Here is a 23464-nt window from a genome sequence, read left to right as displayed (position 1 = left end):
TAAGCAATTGGCTTTCTCAGGAAGCTATTCTCCCCACTGCAACTGCTTTTTCTCTGTGATTTATCAAATCCTCACATTGCCCAAATACTCATTGGTAATGACAGTGCAAAATATTGTAGTGAAGATTGGCCAAAATCTCACGAGACTAAACTGATGAATAGTTTTTAACCTAAAACATTTACTCTGTTTCTTCTTCTAAAAGGTGTTTCAAATGTTTTCTGCTTTTTTTATTGTAAAATGCAGCATCCTGATAGAGCAGAAATAACAACAGTTCGGGCAAGTGAATTTTTGCGGTAGAGTTGCTGCTATACAGTGCTTGCAGCGCCGGAGACCTGGGTTCGATCCCGACTACGGGTGCTGTCTGTAAGGAGTTTGTATGTTCTCCCCATGGCCGCACGGGTTTATTCCGAGATCTTCGGTTTCCTCCCACACTCCAAAGTTGTACAGGTTTGTAGGTTAATTGGCTTGGTGTATGTGAAAATTGTCTCTAGTGTGTGTAGGATAGTGTTAATGAGCGGGGATCGCTGGTCATGCGGACTCGGTGGGCCGTAGGGCCTGTTTCCACACTGTATCTCTAAACTAAACTATACTAAACTAAACATTTTCTGGATTGTCACTTGAACTCAAATCCTATAATGAAGGATAATGAAAGAACCTGCCCGAAACGTTGCCTATTTCCTTCGCTCCATAGATGCTGCTGCACCCGCTGAGTTTCTCCAGCATTTTTGTGTACCTCCTATAAATTAAAGACAGGAACCAGAAGAGACTCCTTGAATCACAGTTGACACTTGAAGCAATAAAGTACTGGAAGTACAATTATGACATTTTAAAGAAATTTCAACAATTTCATGGGTAAAAATGGTTTGGAGAGGATGTAGTCCAGGCACAGACAAATGAGTAGCTTGGACAAGTTGGATCGATATGCTTCCACACAATATGACTTTATGATCCTCTGTCAATAAAACAATATTTCTATTACATTCATGATTTTAAATACATAAATATATTTTAGAAGATTTTCATTTTCTAAAACTGTAATAATATTAAACGGTTTTCAACTTGTTTATTTCAGTTTTAATTGCTTTCAGATTTTTTTTCGAAGTATTGTAAATCTTGACTGATTTGCCGGAAGACATCAGTAAACATGTGGCTCTGCTTTCAGTCGAAAGTTTTCAGATAAGTTTTGTGTCTCTCAGGATCTCTCTGCTGAGCTTCAAGGTTGTTTTCAGCTGGCAAGTGTACATCCCCAGGCACAAACGTGGTGAGAATGGATGGTAGTGTAAGAAGTGGTGGTACACACAGGGGGATTTATAGAGCCATGGGGCCATAAAGTCAAACAGCATGAAAACAGGCCAACTCGCCCACACTGACCATGGGACATGTACACTAGTCCCGCTTGCCTGTGTTTGGCAGATATCCCTCTAAACCTGTTCTTTCCATGTACCTGTCTGATTGTTTCCTAAATATGATATTCAAAATAAGGAAAATAAAAGAGAACTTCAGCAGATAGAACAGAAAATAAAACTACTAGAACTGGACAATGCAACTGACCCAACCATAAATAAACATAATAAGATAACTTTTTTTGAAATATAAAGTCAATAGAATACTATCGGCTAGAGTAATAAGATTATTCCAAATTACAAAACAAGCACACTTCGAATTTGGGGATAAGCCACATAAACTACTTGCGAGGCAACTGAAGCAACGAGAAAAGGAAAAAACTATTACTAAAATTAAATCGGATAAGGGTGAGTTTTTAACACTGCCTAAGGATATTAATAAGAGGTTTGCCCAATTTTATCACAATTTATATACATCTAAAATAAATACAGATGTAAGTAAAATTACAAATTTTTTAGATAATTGCAAGCTCCCAAAATTGGATAGTTTAGAACAAGAGCAATTAGGAGCACGGATTACTAATGAAGAAATAAAACAAATAATAAACTCACTGAAAAATGGGAAGACCCCAGGACCAGACGGTTTTAGTAATGAATTTTATAAAAGATTTCAGGAGTCAATTGTACCAAGATTATTCAATTTATACACGCAGGCTTATACTGAAAATAAACTACCAGAAACCCTAGCAGAAGCAACAATAACACTTATACCAAAAAAAGATAAAGATTTAGATGAACCGGGTTCTTATAGAGCTATTTCTACTACTAAATACGGATCAGAAAATTTTAGCAAAGATTCTAGCTAGAAGGCTAAATAATTATATTAACAATTTAATAAATACGGATCAAACGGGATTTATACCCAAAAGACAATCATTTAATAATTTGAGAAGGCTTTTCAATATAATGTACTCTCATAATGAGGACAATGAAGATATTTCAGTTGTCACGCTGGATGCAGAGAAGGCATTTGATCAAGTAGAATGGCAGTATTTATACAAGGTACTCCAAAAATTCAATATGGGAGAGAATTTTATTAGATGGGTTAAACTACTTTACGATAGACCTACGGCAAGAATACTAACTAACAATACGCTATCTTCAAAATTTTACTTATCAAGGGGTAATAGGCAAGGGTGTGCCTTATCACCATTGCTATTTGCCCTTATGATAGAACCGTTGGCCGAAAAGATTAGAAATCACCCGAATATTCACGGATATAACACTAAGGACTCAAAGAATAAAATTTCACTATATGCTGATGATATCCTTTTATATATTACTAATACACAAACGAGTATACCCACCTTATTAACACTAATTGAGGAATTCGGCTCTTTTTCAGGATATAGAATAAATTGGAATAAAAGCGAAATTATGTCTTTAAAACCACAGGATTCGAGACCACAATTCCCCTTCAAAATTGCAACAGAAAAATTCAAGTATCTGGGTATTCAAATTACGAGAAGACACAAATCATTATTTAGTGCCAATTTTATACCACTATTAAATAAACTGAATGATATGATTAAATTTTGGAAAACGCTTCCGCTCTCATTGATAGGTAAAATTAACGCTATAAAAATGACTTTCTTACCACAATTAATATATTTGTTTCAAGCGATCCCAATATATATTCCAAAATATTTTTTCAAAAAACTAGATTCCACTATCACTAATTTTATATGGGATTACAGAACACATAGAATTCAACGAAAGCATTTTTACAATACAATACAAATTTATTGTCATTTGAGCCCCAGTGAGACTCAAACGAAATTTTGTTTCCCAGCCATACAAACAAAAACAATGTCCTACAGACATACACACAATTAAGTTCACACAAACATCCATCACAGTGAACCCACTGTGTTGGAAGGCAAAGTCTTTTCTCTCCCCTGCTCTCAATTTCTCTCCCGATGTCCAAGCCCCAGGCGGGCGATGATAAGTCTCACGGCCATTTTAGGCCGTGCCGGGCGATTTACGGCCCCGCTCCCGGTCTAGAAGTCTCAAAGTTGGAGCCCCCGGCGGGCGCTGTAATGTCCCACGGCCATGAAGCCGTGCCGGGCGATGTATGACCCCGCTCCGGGTCGTTCCAACCCCGCGACACGGGCTGGAGAAGTCGCGTTGCGGGAGCTCCGGGAAGCGGTCTCTCTCTCCCCCCGGACCCGCGGGCTCCCGATGTCCCAGTCCACCGGACCTGCGGCTGCGTTGCTGGAGCCTCCGAGCCCCAGGAGTCGAGTCGCAGCAGCGAGTCACCACCGCTCCCCACGCACCGAGGCCGGCCAGCCCCACGATGGTGAGTAGTCCGCAGATCCGCAGTCTCCCGAGCCCCCGGGTCATTCAGGTTGGAGGCCGCTCCACGGTGCTGGGCCCCAACGACAACGGAGACCCGACAGGGAAAAGGTCGGGTCTCCCGAACAGGGAAGAGATTTTAAACGGTTTCCCCCTCCCCCCCCCCCCCCCGCCCCCCACATATACACATTTAAAACCAAGCTTAAAAAAACACAAACACTACATTTAACTAGACAAAAATTTAAAAAAAGACAGACAGGCTGTAGGAGCCGCTGCAACGAGTCGCGCCGCCACCAGCATTTGTGCAAATCTAAAGAAGTTGGGGGTTTATCATTACCTAACTTTATGTATTAGTACTGGGCAGTGCATATTAAGAACATAATGCACTGGCTGGATAGTTCCACTCACAAGTTGGAGTGGATAAGAATGGAGAAAGAGGAGTGCTATCCGCACGATATAGGAACGATCCTGCTCTCACCGATAAAATTGAATAGTATAATATATAAGAAGAACCCAATTATTCACAATATAATAAGAATTTGGAAACAAATAAAAGTATCCTTGAAATTAAATAATTTATCAGTACTAACCCCACTATTGAACAACCCCGCATTCAAACCTTCTCTCATCGACAACGCATATCAACAATGGGATAGACTGGGGATTAGGAAAGTAGGGGATATGTATGAATTGGGCAAACTGTTATCATTTCAACAATTTAAATTTAAATTTAAATTGAAGGATAATCAATATTTTAAATATATACAGGTATGTGACTTTATGAAGAAATATACACATAGATTTCAAACTATATTTTTAGACCCTTTAGAAGAAGCAATGAATATTAAGGCTGATTCACAAAAATTAATATCATACTTTTATAATAATATATTAATAGAGAATCACCCTCAACAGAAGCACTAAGGGAAGATTGGGAACATGAGCTAATGATAAAGATCTCGAAGGATAGATGGGAAAAGTATTTGATGAATACACATAACTGTTCTATTAATGCAAGACATAATTTAATTCAATTCAAATTATTACATAGACTATATTATTCAAAAACGAGGTTGAATAAATTTTATCCAAACGTCTCTCCCAGATGCGATAACTGTTTGTTTCAAAACGCTAATATAACACATTCATTTGTAGGATGTACAAAGTTGAACAAATTTTGGAGTGATATATTTGATATATATTTGATATATTTACAAAGCTCTTCAAGTCAAGAATAGAACCCAAAATGGAATGGATTATATTTGGAATAATAGGAGAAGATACCAATTTAAATAAAGACCAAAATGTTTTTTTTAATTATGGGTTAATAATTGGAAAGAAATTGATACTTAAATTTTGGAAAAATACAACCATACCAACTGTTAAAATGTGGTTTAGGAATATGATGGACATAGCACGCCTTGAAGAAATGAGACTCCGACTAATATGACCAATTCTTAAGGAGTTGGTCTCCTTTCATCGACTTTTTGGAATCATGTGATGCAGCGGTACCATAAGGATTGCTGATTTCAGTTCATGACGTGGATAGATCTACATCTCCGAATATAGATTTGAAAAATTCTCTTTTAAGGGGCCTTCTCTTCTATTTCTACTTTCTACTTTTTCTTTTTTCTTTTATTTATTTATTTTTTATATACACACTTCATGTTTTTCTACTCTCTACCATCTATTTTTCCACTTTTTCCCCTTTCTATTGTTTTCTTTTTCTTGTCTTGCTTACTTCCTTCTCATAACATAAAACTAGAGGTTGTACATAGAATGGATTACGGTATGACATAGTTGGCACCTAAAATTAGGTGCCACTGTATTGTTTTGTACTGTATTAACTTCTAATAAAATTTAAAAAAATAAATAAATAAAAATATATGACTATAGTCCCTGCCTCAACTACCTCCTCTGGAAACTCGTACCATACACCCACCATCCTTTGTGTGAAAATGTTACCCCTCAGGTTCCTATTAAATATTTCTTCCTTCACCTTAAACCTATGTCCTCTGGTATTCGATTTCCCCTACTCTGGGCAAGAGACACCATCTGATCTATTCCTTTCATAATTGTATACATCTCTATAAGTTCACCCCTCATCCTCCTGTACTCCTCTCTCTGTACTCTGCACCGATTTAGTTTCAGTTTATTCAGTTTAGTTTAGTTTTAGTTTTAGTTTAGCTTATTAATGTCATGTGTACCGAGGTACGGTAAAAAGCTTTCTGATTTGCGTGCTATCCAGTCAAAGAAAAGACTATACACGGTTAGAATCAAGCCGTCCACAGTGTACAGATACAGAATAAAGGGAATAATGTTCAGTAATGTCCGATTAAAAACAGTCCAAAGATCACGAATGAGGTAGATGGTAGGTCAGGACCACTCCCTAGTTTCCAATGCTGCTTTTATTTCATGAGTTTAGAAAAATACTGGAAGACACAAGTTAATTGTGATCTCCAAAGTCTTCAGTTTCCTTTGATCACCACCAGCAGATGTGTACTTGCTTCCCAGGACACCAAATATTTCTACTCCTCCCCTTTCCTACCTTTGATTTGATGCACTCCTTAATATCAACCATTTTGGTTTGAACATTGAATGGGAACCAGGTTATTTAACGTAACATGTGGGTCATTATGACCAATGGTCAAAATCTTGGTCAAGGAGATAGGTTTTAAGAAGTGTCTTGAAGTAGGAAGAAGAATTGGTGGGGGAACAATGTTTTGGGTGGTTATTTGAAGAACTACAGCCTTGGGTGTCATAAGCACAGCCACTAACAGCGAGCAATAAATGCTGAGGCTTTAGCAAGAGACCACAGTTAACTTGCTCTCCTTAACACCTCAAATGAAAGTACCATTTGTGAGCTCAGGCATACGTGCAAATCTGAATGCTTATAACACCACTTGCAATACAGCCGTTAACAGCAGCTGTTAGATCTGACGTTCCTCCTTTTGATGTATCTGAAGGCTGCGGTTTATTTTTAAACACTACTGTGCCTTAGAGAAAAAAGAAAAGCATAATTCATTTCACAGTCATGCCTTAACCTGGTGCGCTAATCATTTTTCCTGAACACAACGCAAAAGAAGCTGATGACAAACAAGCGGTAATGTTCCATCAGAGTTGATAACAGACTAGAATAAGTCAAAATAAAAAGCAAACAAACATCTACCCATAACCGGATGCAGATTTTTAATCCCATTAATTTAGATTACTTAAGGCAGGAAATGGCTAATTAGAGATCTACAGGATTATGAAAGCTATTTTTTTTTGCTTGGCTTTGCTTTCAAATCTTTCACAATTTTACGCAGAGATCGAGAAGGGAAAGATGTATACAGGATTGCTCTGGAATTACAGTAAAGCAGGATGGTGAATGGATGCCTCACACTTTGGGAAAATATTTCAGAAGTATGACCACAAAAGGGAGTATATCAAGTTGGCTAATATCAGATGCACAGGGTCATAGTGCTATACTGCACAGAAACAGGCCCTTCGGCCCAACTCATTAATGCCGACCAAGCTACCTATCTAAGCTAGTCATATTTGCCTGTGCCTGGCCTATTATGTTCCAAATCTTTCCTATCCATGTCTAGGAAACAAAGAGGAAGATGACTGAACTTTATTGCCTTCCCTCACAGTGGGAACGTTGATTCCGCTGTGTGGGGATGTTTATGTTAAACTCTATCGTGTATTATGTTCTTTTTATTGTATGGCTGTATGGTAACTCAAATCTCACCGTACCAATTGGTGCATGTGACAATAAATGTAACTTGAAGTTATTCCAGTGTTTTACAAATCTTATAACTGTGCCGTCTCCACCAGGACCCTTTAACATTTCCCCCCCCCCCCCCCCAGTGACTCTAGCTTTCGACCCTCCTATCCTGGAGAAAATACAGTGGCTAAACAGGGGCTTATCTATACCACTCATGATATTATATGTCTCCCTAAGATCAGTCTTAGAGAGTTACCCCTCAGCCTCCTATGCTCCAGGAAATAAACTACCCAGCCTATCCAGCCTTTCCTAATAACGCAAACCTTCCAGACTCATTCAGGCAGCATCTCAGTTAAATGACTGGACAGGGTGGAAACTCAGATGTCTTCTGAGCTTAGTTTAGTAAGTAAATTCTGCTGCTTCTGAACGTCACAGGGCTAATTGAGACAGACAATTATTGTTGGCTTTACCAATAATGTACATACCTCATGAAATTTACCTCGTGAATTTTAAGAGTGTGTGATACCATAACAAAGTTGCATCCACCTCAGAAGGCCATATTATAAACAACTGTCAGCCTGCTTTTATAAATAGTTTCTACTTCCTTATGAACTTGGCCACCATTTTTATACTTATGTTAACAGAAAGCAAGCCATTGCAAGAAATGACAACAGGAGTGATTAACGAATATTGCTCTAAACCTCTAAGGCACCTCATTCCTGCATTCTCTATTCAGGCATATGCAACAAAAACAACACACAAGTGCAACATCCATTAAAGGGTGATATACTGTATGTTTTAAAAAACCATGATAGGGTGCAATAGGGTGCAACAATAATGTTGAACTATTTGATAGACTAACATGCTCATTATGAAGAACACTGTGTAACAGCAGTAAAATTAATCAATTTTTATTTTAATTACTCAAAATTTTAAAAGTGCTTCGAGTTGTAGGTTTTACGCCTCATGTTTTCTGTGTACCTTTAAAATGGCTCGGGCAACTCATTCAAAACTGGATACCTGTTCCTTCAATGATAGTTTAATGCATATTGTAAAAAGATTTTGAAATTATTCCATTTTCTGATTTCAGTAAATCTCTTCTGTTATAGTTCACAGAAAGAGATTCAAATGTAAGATTAGAAATTAGGCGTACTGCATTGTATAGACTGTAAATTTAACTTCCAAAATCTGATTCACCTCATGTAAATGGATGTTCAGAGAGCAAAACTGTGAGAAAAACGTCCCCGCGACACATTTTTGTTTGACAACAGAATGAATAATCAATTATAAGCTCAGAATGTGCCTTAAATGATCCTAAACCAAAAATAAACAAATGTTGTAATTGATATCTCACATTGTCACAAAATGTAGGGTGAAATAGAAGTCTTGAAATCTAAGAGAGGCTGTTAGATTAACTGCACTGAAATTCAATATCAGCCAAACTTCATAGTCTTGAGCGCTAAAATAACCCAGATATCGTAAGTTTTTAGAAGCATAGATGTGCCACCCAAGAGTGTGGCAAAATGCAGGATTAGGGTCAGATATCAATGCTTCACTGGGATCTGAAGCCAAGTATGTGCTCAATTAGCCAACTGAGCCCATGAGGACAATTGGAGGGACAGGGATGATGATTGATTGATGGGGTTTGATGCTTGAGTGAGCGGATCCCAGAATTGGGTGTAAAGTGAGGTTGATAGGTGATGCTGGTGCAAATCATCCTCTGATGAGGTCAGACATTAGGGAGAAAGACTTCGAATTTTGGGGGAAGATCTGTGGTAGGAGGTGTCCAAGGTTCTGAGGATTTGAGCCTAAGATCAGCATGGAAGCAGGGCTACCAACTCTCACACTTTGAGCATGAGACTCACGCCCTCAAGCAAACTCTCACGCCCTCACGCTCATCAGAAATTTCTCACGCTCAGTGGTGAGAAATTTTGTGATCAACGAAAATTTAAAAACTCGGATAAACTGCATGGTCCGCGGGTGTTGGAAAGCAGGGGCTGCGGGATGGATGGGAGCAGAACCAGCGGCTGGAACAGATGCGGGGAGCCGGGACGGAGGAGTGTTTTCCGGGGCAGGCGTGTCGCTCGCTGCAGCTCTGGCCATGGAGCACTCCGGACAGTGCATGTCCTGGGCGTCGGAGGCGTCGGAAGCGTTGCGCCGCTGCCGCGAGAGTCTCTGTGCCGAAGAGACAGACTCTCAAAGGGAGGTGGAGAGAGAGAGAGGGGAAGGAGACAGGGAGACAGTGGGGAGAGAGAGGGGGGGGGTGAGAGGAGAGAGAGGGGAGAGACAGGGGGAGAGTGAATGGAGAGAGAGAAGAGGGAGGGGGGGGAGAGGGGAGAGAGAGGTAGGGGAGAGAGAGAGGGGGGAGAGTGAGGTGGGAGGGGGGGAGTGAGAGAGGGGTGAGAGGGAAGAAAGAGGGAAGAGAGAGAGAGGGAGGAGAGGGTAGGAGAGAATGGGAGAGAGAAGGGGAAGAGAGGGGTAGTAAAAGAGAGAGGGGAAGAGGGGGAGAGGGGGAAAGAGAGAAATGGGGAAAGAGAGAGATGGGGGCAAAGAAAAAGAGATAGAGACAGAGGAGAAAGAGAGGGGAGAGGGCAAGGGGAAGAGTGAGGTAGGAGGGAGAAGTGGGGCAGAGAGGAGGAGAGAGGGGGAAGAGAGAGAGGTGAGAGGAGAGACAGAGAGAGAGGGGAAAGAGAGAGGGGAGAATATGTGGAGAGGGAGAGAGAGAGGGAGATAGAGAGGGAGGGAGAAAGAGGTTGGGGGAAGCGAGGGGGAGAGAGAGGAGAGAGAGGGGGAGAGAGAAGAAAGAGAGGGGGAGAGAGAGGGGGAGAGAGAGTTAGGGGAAAGAGAGGGGAGAGAGAGTTAGGGGAAAGAGAGGGGAATGAGAGGGAGAGGGGGGAGAGAGAGAGGAGAGAGGGGACAAGAGAGAGGGGGAAGAGTAAGGTGGGAGGGAGAGAGGGCGGAAAGAGAGGGGGGGAGAGAGAGGAGGAGAGAGAAGAGAGGGAAGGGGAGAGAGTGTGAGGGGGAGACAGGGGAGAGAGAGGGGGTGAGAGGAGAGACAGAGAGGGAGAGAGGAGAGAGAGAGAGAGAGGGGGGTTGAGAGGAGAGAGAGAGCGGAAGAGTTTACTAAGAGCAGAGAGCGGGTCACAGTTTAAGGATAAGGGGGAAATCTTTTAAGACCGAGATGAGGAAAACTTTTTTCACACAGATAGTGGTGAATCTCTGGAATTCTCTGCCGCAGAAGGTAGTTGAGGCCAGTTCATTGGCTATATTTAAGAGGGAGTTAGATGTGGCCCTTGTGGCTAAAGAGATCAGGGGGTATGGAGAGAAGGCAGGTACAGGATACTGAGTTGGATGATCAGCCATGATCATATTGAATGGCGGTGCAGACTCGAAGGGCCGAATGGCCTACTCCTGCACCTATTTTCTATGTTTCTATGTTTCTAAGAGAGGGGGAGAGAGAGAGAGAGTGTCTCTGTGTCGAATTTGCCCAGCTGACCGGCATGGTTCAGGCTGCAGCTCGGTGCATCCTGGAGGACAACCAGTGGCTGCTGGAAGTAAGTACCAAGCACTGGGTAGAAATGGTGGAAGGTAGTGGACTTCAAATGGGGGTGGTTGGTGAAAGCATCCTGCTTGCCTGCTAGATTTTCACTTACTGTAACTGCAGGAAAAATGTTCCCGATGTTGGGGGCGTTCAGAACCATGGGTCACAGTTTAAGAATAAACGGGGGGGGGTGCAGCCTCCCCCTTTCAAAAACACTCCAATCCAATTTAAAGCATATATATTGCATTCAAGTGTAAGTTATAAGACTCGCTACAGTATGCACCATATTGCACAATTTCAAGCTGAAAAATGCAAATGTTCCGTACCACTGGGAGGGGGCACCCTTCTCCCCCCCCCCGATGCTCCCTCGGGCTTGGTCGTGATGCTCCCTCGGGCTTGGTCTCTCGCAAATTTCTCACACCCAACTCTCACCCAATGTTGGCAGCCCTGGTGGAAGTGGGATGTGGAGTCACGAGATTGAAATATTGGGGGCAGGCAGATTCATAGATTGGCAGTGTTGGTGCCACAGAAGATTAACTGGTTGACCAGGGAGGAGGTTGATGGTGAGAGTGACCTGGAGCTTGAGGAATGATAAGTGATCTGCTTGCTAGTGGTGTGATATAACCTTAGGAGATTGCACAGTTAGATGGTTGGAGACAGGACACCAGGGCTTTGAAGGTGGGAGGGTTAGAGTGGCAGGACGATTAAGGCAAGGGGTCTGTGCCCAAGTCAGATGCACATTTGGGAGATATTGGTGAATTGGGGAGGGTCTGTATCCTTGGGATAGTTTGGATGTGGGAAGGCTGATAAATAATACCTTTCATGAGCACCCCCAGTCCCCTTCACCAAAGGAATTGAACAGGGATCGTATGAGGTCCTTTGATACCCTGAGGTCAGTTAGAGAATGTCACAAGAACTAACAGTGAGTAATACAACAGTATTTATGGGGAAAGTAAGTCAGTCTGAGAAGGAAAGTATAAGAGAGTCGTTGTGAAAGATTTAGTTGGACTTGCTCCCACAGAGAGTAAAATATGACATGCAAAATTGCCACAAAAAAGTGATTCTATGCTTGTAGTCTATATAACTTTATGTGCTTCTTTAATTGTTCCATTAGTTTGACATTCTCTTATTGTTCACCCAACACCTACACTAAGGGTGTATATTAGTGTTGTGCCCTACACTAATATCCACCACTGCCTCATCTTCCAATTTCACACCTGATTTGGACAATCTCAAACCTTGAAGTGCTATTCCAGATATGACTGTTAAATATGGTCAATGCCTCTTTATGTGTAATTTTGACTGGGATCTCCATAAGCATGGCAGTAAGGATATGTGAACAGAATTTTACATAGTGAATCTCTGTGTTCTTTGGACTCATTGCAAAGTGCGTGCTCCATATTGAAATTAAATTGTCCATCAAGTTTAGGGCCATAGTGAGAAAGTAGTAAATGCAAAGTGCATGTGTGGTGTAATTACCTTGATCCAAATTTTCTGAAAGATAAATTATCCATGCAGACTGCTGTAACTCTTATAATTGAGTAATTAGTGATTAATGGAAATAGTTTCTAATTTATGTGAAAGAATAAAAAATGAGGTTGTCATTTCTGAAGCTGTATGCTGTTCTTTGGTGTCTTTAAACAATGGAACTTTTACTAACCAAGGAGAGTTTTCTTGACACAAGCATCCTAATATTTCAAAACACCTACAAGCTAAAATCTGTGATACAGTATGTTACCTGAGCAGTGTTTGTGTACCACAGTGCTCGAGGCTCATTTCATTATCCTGCTATGCATGTTATTGTATTCCCCAATTTTCAATGCAAATTCATCAAACAAGGCTACACTGGAACTCAAAGGTCCCATTGTATCCAGCATTCCAGCTACATTAAGGGCCTGTCCCACTTTGAGATTTTTTCGGCAACTGCGAGCATCAGTGCCTGACGCACGTAAAACCGTCAAGTTGTACGACATACACGATGACGTATGCTCTCCTGCGGGTGACCACAGATGGGCTGTAAAATATTCTTCCTTCAATACATGGAAGGGGGTGGAGGGGAGAGGGGAGTTCATGCTACACTCACTGAATCAATCCCTTTGAAAAGTTAGAGATGGTGATTGGATCTGGAAGCAGACCAATACATCTCTAAATAAAACTGAACGACTCGGACATCTTTTCATTTGCACAATTGATTTTATTGTATTAATTTTAATATATTCATGTTTAAAATCCATGCATTGAAGGAAGAATATTTTACAGCCCATCTGTGGTCCCTAACCCCAACCCTATCCCTATCCCTAACTGGGCGTCACCCACAGGACAGCATACGTCAACATCAGAATGAATGTTCAAAATCCAGGGGCAACATCTGGGTGTCTCATCATATTGTGCGCCCTGTCACATGTAAAGTAAAGTAAAATGACAATAATGGATACTTTACTTTACTTTTTACTTTACATGTGGCAGGGCGCACAATATGATGAGACACCCAGATGTTGACCCTGGATTTTGAACATTCATTCTGATGTTGACGTATGCTGTCCTGTGGGTGACGCCCAGTTAGGGATAGGGATAGGGTTGGGGTAAAATGACAATAAAGGATACTTTACTTTACTTTTTACTTTACATGTGGCAGAGCGCACAATATGATGAGACACCCAGATGTCGACCCTGGATTTTGAACATTCCAAAATCCAGGGACGACAGAGAGACACCGCGCATCGCCTGCTCATCACCTTGGGTCACTACATGCGTCACCACACGTCACACTGCATCACGTACCGACCACGACGCGACAACCTCTTTTCAGGCTGTCGCCGAAAATGTCGCCCAAGTGGGACATGTCCTTTAATCTACCCTCAAAATGCGGGTTGAGGTTCGAGAGTCATTAGTAAATGCAACCTAACAATGGAGACAAACCCAAATTTCACAGGGATAAATATGCTGATGAACCTATCTCAAAAAGGAGTTGGGTGCTTAGAAAGTGAGGCCATGGAACTGAACTATAACATGTTGAAAAGCAATTGGCAAATTTTATTTTTATTGTTTTAATGTGATGGTGTAATTGCGACAATCTATTATTTTCCTGTAATGAAAGGGAACAACATTTATACAAAGGAGATGGGTAGGAATTTCTTTAGACAGAGGGTGGTGAATCTGTGGAATTCATTGCTTCAGAGAGCAATGGAGGCAAGGTCAATGGATTTTTTAATGGTAATGGGGAGGAGGCAGGAGAATGGGATTGAGAGGGAAATATAGATGATCAGCCATGATTCAATGGTGGAATAGGCTTGATGGGCTAAATGGCCTTATTCTGCTCCTATAACTTCTGAACTTATGAACTTATGAATTTAAATATAGGCCTGTGTGGAAATGGACAGCAGATTTCCTTTTCTAAAGGATATTAGTAAACCAGATGGGTTTTATAACAATAGAGTAATTTTATAGCTACATGCAAAGACTAGCTTTTAAGTTAATCTTCATTCTCCATTGTACAATTGGAGCTCCCGTCTCCAGATTGTACTGCCAGACAGTTGGAATTCTATTCCAGAAACATAAACATTGTGCTACTATATGAACATGTCGCATCTGTCACATAAGAACAATGCCATGATCACACTCGAACTTGCAAAACAGTATTTTCTAGCTAAATGCAATTTCACAAATGTCTTTGGCCGATTAACTGGGGTTTCTCACAATTGGAAAGAACAAAAGAGACAGGATTATTGCAACGTTTTAGAAACAGTTAGACAAGTACATGGATAGGACAGATTGACACATATATGGGCCAAATGCAGGCAGGTGGGGCAAGTGTAGATGGGACATGTTGGTCAGTGTGGGCAAGTTGGGCCGAAGGGCCAGTTTCCATGCTGTAAATGACCCTAAAGAGGAAGAAGATTGGACTGTTTTGCCTTCCATCACAGTGAGGAATGTGGGGAATCTACTGTGGTGGTTGTTTATGTTAACGTTTATGTAGTTGTATGTCTTATTGCTTTTTATTTCCTCGTATGGCTGTACGGTAATTCGCATATCACTGTACCTTAATTGGTACGTGACAATAAAAGACCTTTGAAACCTTTGAACCTTTGTCTTTATGAGGAGCTAACAAGAATATATCAGCTTTGCCTTCACCTATAGGTTCTGCGGAGAGCATCCAGAGCGCTCAGAAAATCCATACAATTCTAATCCTCGGCCTATAGAAATGCATCCTCATCTCAGTGCTAAATGACCAATTCTGTAAATTGAAACTGCGCTCACATTCTGTCCGCTCTCCAGTCTGAGGAAGCAGCCTCTCTGCGTCTGCCATGTTAATTGCTCTTAGACTCTTGTATATCTCAATGTGGTCACGTCTCCCCCTTCCAAGCCCCAGTGAACACAGGCCATCACCGAAAATGTTCAACATGTTGAAAATTCAGCTGCAACCAGAAAGACCCTGTGACTCTTTGGGTGACTAGGAGACTACTCACGACCATACAAGCGACACCCTGGCGGCATGTCACGGGGTGCAGCCTGTGTGGTCGTCAGTAGTCGCCTGAAGAGTCGTACCTTGTTATGGTCGCCACTGGATTTTCAACATGTTGAAAATTTTCGGCGACCTGTAACGACCGATGACGGGTGCCAGCAGTCGCCGAAAATGTGGCGTAAGTGGGACAGGCCCTTGAACCTACTAGCTAAATCCAGACTAGCTGATGATTTATGGCTATGAAGGTAAATAAGTGATATAGGACAGTGCCGGAAAATGATGTTGAGGTTGAAGATCAGCTATGGTCTTGCTTAATCTTGGAGCATCTACTACTTCTGTTCATATTTCTTATGTTCTTATGTCCTCAAGCAGAAATTCAGGCACACAGCATTTGCTTTAAAAAATGGAACTCAACCTCTCTTCAAAGAACATTGTCCTCTTAAGGTCATAATGAATAGGACTAGAATTAGGCCATTTGGCCCATCTCTCCCTCCTAACCCCAGTCTCCTGCCTTCTCCCCATAACCTCTGACACCTCTTCCCTGGAATCAATCATTCAAGAGGGACAGGATAAGACGATGGACAAAAATAACCTGTGATTTACTGAAAAGGGGTAAAAGTAAAGACTGCAGCTGATGAGACTGGAGCTTCAGCTACAAATATAATGTGTTAATATTTTGGTCTGTTGTGCTCCGAAGAAAGATTTTTTAGCCCCAGATGAAGATGATAGATAGTGCATTACTCCACTGTAATTAAAAATGTATAAACCCTGCCATTAGACTCATGTTCTGATTTTGATAATGCTATACATAGTTATAAACTTATTAATAATCAAATCACACTAGTCCCAACGTTTTAGAGCATGTCTAATGCAACACCCAAGTCTATATTTCCTGAACCTGATGTTAAGGATTAATATGCAAAAAAATCATTAGATTTTGGACCAATTTATATATATCTTTTATTTTTCCTTAGTGTTTGAGAGGTACAGTATCCGTTTCATCAAAAATTACCTTACATGGCAATTTGTAAGTTATGTGGAAAGGAATTATTGAAGCATTCTCGGTGAAGCGGAGAAGGAAATAAATCTGGAAAAATTAATGCCGACTTCATGTGTGGACAAGCCTTTTCTGTCCTTGGGACTGTTTGACACCTCTGTTACAGTGCAGTGAGAGGAATGTTGTACAAGCATGTTCAGCATTTGTACACTAACATCACTGACAGCAATTTCCAAAGTTAAGTGTTGGCTGGTTTGCTGCCTTAACCACATTGCTTTTGCTGAAATTTACTGCTGAATGGTAATGGGCCAGAACACGTTGGAGCTGCCAGATTTGTTACAGTGAACTGTTGGTATTTCCTCTCATAGGTGTCAGTAATATGTAGAGTCCAGGGCAGACCTACCTGGCTACGATTTGCTAGTGTTGTTTTTTAGTGTTAATCTCTGCATATGGTGGTGCATCAACTTGCTAATACCCTCTGTAACTTACTTTGCGGAATCTGAATAGAGAACTGCTGTGTGGGACAAGGGCAGGTTAATTCACATTATTTTTACACTAATTGTCTTTGATTAAAAGTGTTATTATTTTTAAGTGATTTATTAAAACAATGTGATTTTTAATAGTTTTGATATTTTTTAAATGTTCAGTTAACTCTGACAATGCTTCTGTGAAGTGGCTCAGCATGAAAAGGCGGCATAGTGGCACAATAGTGGCACATAGTCGCTGCCTGATAGCTCTAGAGACTTGGGTTCAATCCCAACTACAGGTACTGTCTGTAAGGAGTTTGTACGTTCTTTCTGTGACCGCCTGGGTTTTCTCTAGGTGCTCCGGTTTCCTCCCACATACAAGAAAACACGCAAGTATGTAGGTTGATTGGCTTTGGTAAATTGTCCCTGGTGTGTAGGATAGAACTAGTGTACGTGTGATTGCTGGTCGGTGCGGACTCAGTGGGCCAAAGGGCCTGTTTCCACGCTGTATCTTGAAACTAAAATGAAAAGGAGCTACATATAAAATGAACGGCCTCTGTCTTCTCCGCAAGGTAAGGAATCCAAAACTAGAGATCAAAGGTTTAAGGCAGAGGGGAAAAATTAAAAAGAGACCAGGGAGACTTTTTCCACAGAGAATTATGCGTATATAGAATAAGCTGCCAGAGAAACTGGTAGAAGTGGGTACAAGAAAGAAGATTATTATCTAAATGGTGTCAAGTTGGGAAAAGGGGAAGTACAACGGGATCTGGGGATCCTTGTTCATCAGTCAATGAAAGTAAGCATGCAGGTACAGCAGGCAGTGAAGAAAGCGAATGGCATGTTGGCTTCATAACAAGAGGAGTGGTGTATAGGATCAAAGAGGTCCTTCTGCAGTTTTACAGGGCCCTAGTGAGACCACACCTGGAGTATTGTGTGCAGCTTTGGTCTCCAAATTTGAGGAAGGACATTCTTGCTATTGAGGGAGTGCAGCGTAGATTCACAAGATTAATTCCCGGATGGCGGGACTGTCATGTGCTGAGAGAATGGAGCAGCTGGGCTTGTACACTCTGGAATTTAGAAGCATGAGAGAGGATCTTATTGAAACGTTTAAGATTATTAAGGGTTTGGACACATGTTCCCGAGGTTGGGGGAGTCCAGAACCAGGGGCCACAGTTTAAGAATAAGCGGTAAGCCATTTAGAACGGAGATGAGAAAACACTTTTTCACACAGAGTTGTGAGTCTGTGGAATTCTCTGCCTCGGAGGGCGGTGGAGGCCGGTTCTTTGGATACTTTCAAGAGAGAACTAGATAGTGCTTTTGAAGATAGCGGAGTCAGAGGATATGGGGAGAAGGCAGGAACGGGTACTGTTTGTTGATGATCAGCCATGATCACATTGAATGGAGGTGCTGGCTTGAAGGGCTGAATGGCCTACTCCTGCACCTATTGTCTATTGTCTATTGTCAATTACAACACTTAAAAGACACTTGAACTGGTACATGGATCGGAAAGGTTTGAAGAAATATGCAGGCAAGTGGGACGAGCTTGGTTAGGCAACTTGTTCGGGCTGGATGATTTGGGCTGAAAGGCCTCTGTTCACACTCTATAGTTCTATGACTATGATTCAAAATGAATATAATCATATTGGACTTTGATTCATATTTCATTAACACGTTACGACTGAGCAAAGGATTCTGTAGCTATGGCAGCTGTGCCATTCCAAAGTTAAGATGTGGCTTTTGAACTCCAAATATGGGCTAATGTACTGACACCCCAAAGTCAGTTCTGCACAATACTTTTTTTATGGTACATGCTGGTGCAGTGAGTCGAAAGAGTAAAACAACTAGGTAGCGATTTTTAATTAAAACATTTATATTACAAAAAGATTACAAAAGTTTAAAAGATTGAATTAGATGGTCAGGCCCTCAAACAGCTTAAGCAGCCTCTAGATGACAATCTGCCATAGACACTAACATCAAGGAACGATATGCGTACCAGCATCTTTTTGGTAAAAAAACACTGATTCCACACAACTCCACATTAAAGCAAAGTTCTCACTCTTTCTTGAGGGGGGATCTTATAGAAAGTTACAAAATTCTTAAGGGGTTGGACAGGCTAGATGCAGGAAGATTATTCCCGATGTTGGGGAAGTCCAGAACTAGGGGTCACAGTTTAAGGATAAGAGGGAAGTCTTTTAGGACCGAGATGAGAAAATCATTTTTTACACAGAGAGTGGTGAATCTGTGGAATTCTCTGCCACAGAAGGTAGTTGAGGCCAGTTCATTGGCTATATTTAAGAGGGAGTTAGATGTAGCCCTTGTGGCTAAAGGGATCAGGGGGTATGGAGAGAAGGCAGGGATGGGATACTGAGTTGGATGATCAGCCATGATCATATTGAATGGCGGTGCAGGCTCGAAGGGCTGAATGGCCTACTCCTGCACCTATTTTCTATGTTTCTATGTAACAAACAAAAAGAGCAGGATAAGAAATGAACCTAAGCTACAATACCCATGGAACAGACAAGTATGATTCCATTTCCTATTATGCTCAGACATAAACTTTTATTAAGGCATCAAATTCTTGTGGTTGCCTAGTTGACAGTTTTTGTTTCACAGAGTAAATTGTTTGAAAAACATTGTCAAAGGCCACAGGGCAAGTGGAAGGTGCATCAACCTTACACTCCTGTTTGGCCTGCCATAATGTATGTTGAAATGTTTTACACAAAGGCAAGTGAAAGTCTATGCTTTTGAAAGCAGTTAAAGGTATATAGTTCCCCAAAGTCCACGATACAGTAGATCACCATTATGTTATTTGAAGCTTCTCCCACTTGTATTTGATGGAACGGAAATTATCAACATTTAACATTTTGCTGGATTTCAGAAAAGCAGAATTTATTCATTTAGAATCAGGGATGGCATCACAAGGAAAAAATAGAACACAGCTTATAATATTTCAAGGATCTACTTCATGAAAGAGTTTAATGTACAATCAGGAGTTCAAAATAGTCTGCGGAGGCTAATTAAAAGGAATACTTGCCATACTCAAAGTTTATTTTAAGAAAAATTAATTATTTGTAATTGGAATTGTAATGCATTTAATTAGTGAGACTCAGCTCCGAGCTGCAGTTGGTCTCTTTACCTCCTCTGACCAATGTTTCTCAATAAACATCAAGCTGTGTGTTATGCAACGAGGGAGGAATTTACTGGGGTAAATATAGAAACAATTTGGAATAGACAGACATTGCAGCCTGGTCTATTAATCATTAGCCGGAAACATACGAGCGAACATAAACTCAGTATATTCATTTAAAAAGGTCATTTGGAGTTTTGCAGTTCCCACAGCTATTCATGGGAAAATTAAGAACAAACCAGGGCCAATGGATGCCGTAAATATTCTTTAAATAAAGAATAAATATTCAATTAGATCTTGAATAAAACAAATAAATGGTTTTGGCCTCTTTCAGAATAAAATACCTTTGAAAGATTAATTAATACATGCACATTATGCAAATTAGGCACATGCAAATATTTTATGAAGACAATTAAGGGAGGCATTAATTACTGCCTTTTTGCTTCAATGAAATTGGTTCTCTTTTGCCTTTGCAGTTTAACTCTTTCAGTGTGAAACTCTTGGATTAGTCCCATGACCGACTGCTTGCCCACCCAACCCCACCCGTCACCTTTCTCACACGCACATGCACTAACACACACGTAAAAAAATACATTAGACAATTAACCCTGTTTAAATAATATTAACACACATATATTGCTATTTCAAAATATGTCTATTTCAGGGACAGTGTGAATGATCATCAGAATTTTCTGATACAACACACTGCCAGTAATTAAGATTCTAGAAGTGAATTTGAGCTCATTCTTGGAAATGATTCAACTTCTGCAAAAGCAATTAATTTGCTTTGCCTGTGCTAATATAGTGGAATTATAAAGCGTGACACAAGACAAATAGAAATAATTAGTTCTCCAAAATGATGTTCTCATTAATGCAGTTTTAACAGTGCAAAAACATTATTGCAGCGTGTCTACATTCTGTCCCCTGTCACAATGACCGTGATGAAGTAGTACACATCTAAATTAAGAATTTTTTTTATGAGTGGTGTCATATTTTTTAATACAAATCTAAAGGTTCGAGGTCACTGCTGTATAGAGTTCTCAAAACTGCTTGCTGTTCAGGTCTCTCAGAATGGAGCCAGGCTCGGCAATTACTGTGCTGGACATAACTGTAGCTTCTCACCTAATGGCAATCTTCATATCACTGAATCATCCCCTTTTTTATGAAAAAAAGAATTCTGCTAAGGCCTGCAATGAACTGTGCCTTTGTTTATGTGAAACTATCTTTTAGTCACTGGATTTTGTGGATCCGATAAACTGTTCAGCATCGAGGTTATGGTATCAAGGAGAATTTGGCCTCAATGTATTTTATGCAAACCTGTGTAGAGGGGGCTTGTACATTTCATTAAAAGAAAATACCGAAAGGATTATTGGCCCTCCTTACAACTTGCACATATTTACACAGCATCATTTTGTGGGAGGTTTTTTAAATATTTCATGTATCAATAAATGTGGATTGTAAAGCCTGACTGTACATTTTAACTGGGTGGTGCATACTTTAATTAATCACAACAATTTCAGTCACTAACACAAATTCTGTCAACCAAGAACAAAAAGGAGGATAAAACCCTAGGCGGACTCACTGTATGTCATGCAGGACTCCAATAAATAGAGATTGTATGATTACATTTTATCACACAGGTCCCTGAAGAATTTCAAGGCAAGATGATAAAAATGATCATCAAAAATAAGCAATTTGTCCTCTTCCCAACCCATCAACAAAGATCATAATATTATCAGCCCATTGCAATCAGATGTTCTCTTTATAAAATAAATGCTGTCAGGTATGTCACTTGCTTCAGAAAGCAAGATATAGCCATGACTATATTTTTTTTTTCTTTGTTACCAATTTACACTTGTATTTCAATCAAATTCTCCAGTGGACATTGTGCTCCGAGTGAAAATCTTAACATGAAATTATTCCCAACACAATGTCTGGCACGAGGCTAGTGAGAATTTTATTTTAAGGAAACAACTTGCACTTAAAATGGTAGCTATCACATCCTCAGCTGGTCTCAATCTCCAATCCAGCTATTTTTGAAATGAGGTTACTATTGTAATGTAGGAAACGTGGCAGGTAATTTGTGCACAGCAAGTTTGCACAATGGCAATGTAATACTGGTAATGATAACCTGTTTTTGTAAATTTAGGTTGAAGGATTTTAAAAAGTGCCATGGCCATCAAATATAATGACTCCTTTATCTATGCATGGTGCTTGAGAATGTTTGCAACTACTTGACAGGGCCGTTTGAGCTTTTGTCAGTTTACCACTCCCTCAGAATGGCATTGTTGTGTCGACCTGATTTAAGTGTACAGTCCCAGACGTGGGATAGGTTAGGGAGGAGCATTTCCCATAATTTGCTTCTGATGGGAAGCAATGGAGAAATAAAATACAACTCACTGAGTGAACAGTCAAAGGTGACTTTGTTTAGGTCACAGTGCATGTTAGCTTTGACTATGATGCAGCCATAAAGCTTCAGAATTAGGGGAGGAAATGTATCTTTCATCGTGTGCTACATGTGTGAGGATCAGTGGTTATCTGTACTCAACTCCCAATGTTGTTCCATTGAGAGAGTAAATCACATCCCTGTGGTGAGGTAGTTCTCCCAGTTTTAATAAAGTTATGACTATGGTTCCCAATAGCTTATTGCAAATTCAATTACAATGCTAAAAACACTCAAGAGTTCAGGCAGTATCAGTAGAAAGGGAATCATTTAACGGTTCAGGTCTGGGAACCTGATCTAATGAAGAGTCCTGGATCTGAAAAAAAATAGTGAGCTCTCTTTCCACCGATGCTGTCTGATTTGCTGAGTTTTTCCAACAATTTATGTTTATATTTCAGGTTTTCAGCATTTGTCTTTTCTTCTGCATTTCAATTATTTGCAATCCTTGTTGTGTGCTGATTTTATCTTAGAAAAATCATCAAAGTGCTATGCAGAACTTTGTTGTTTTTTTCCAGTAACATTCTTTTTTCCACAAAGGCCCGTTCATGAGGGTAGCTACTAATGGATGAGATACTGAGCATATCCTGGCACATCCCTCTCATGATACATGCCTACCCCACAAGCAACACTAATCAGAGACCAATTACATTCTCTTAACCACCAATCTTTGACTTCATGTTTTTGTCCTTTCCCATCTACATCCTTCTATTATCCCCTGATACTCTTACTCCTTGACCCTGTCACATCCCAACTCCCTCCCAGAGATAACCCCAATTTAAAACTTAGTGATTTTCCTTCATTCTCACAGCACAGTCCTCCAGCAATCTGGGTTGGATGCGTCTACGTAAAGTTTATACATTCGCCCTGTGACTATGTGGGTTTCCACTATGTGCTCTAGATTCCTCCCACATCCCAAAAGATATGCAGGTTAGAATTTAATTGGCCACCGTGAATTGTGCCCATTCTTTTAGTGAGTGATAGGATCTGGGGTTGTTGACGGGAATGTGAGGAATAAAAAGG

At 40.6% G+C, this 23464-nt stretch overlaps 1 protein-coding gene across 5 annotated transcripts in view; it reads right to left on the bottom strand.

The window, feature by feature from the left end:
- Window positions 1–23464, bottom strand: part of dach1 (dachshund family transcription factor 1) — a 552234-nt gene that overhangs the window by 5057 nt on the left and 523713 nt on the right. The gene's annotated exons all lie outside the window — the stretch shown is intronic.

This window comes from Amblyraja radiata, chromosome 6 (genome assembly GCF_010909765.2).
Source record: "Amblyraja radiata isolate CabotCenter1 chromosome 6, sAmbRad1.1.pri, whole genome shotgun sequence".
In the NCBI taxonomy this organism is placed as follows: Eukaryota; Metazoa; Chordata; class Chondrichthyes; order Rajiformes; family Rajidae; genus Amblyraja; species Amblyraja radiata.
This window is presented reverse-complemented; position numbering and strand designations above follow the sequence as displayed.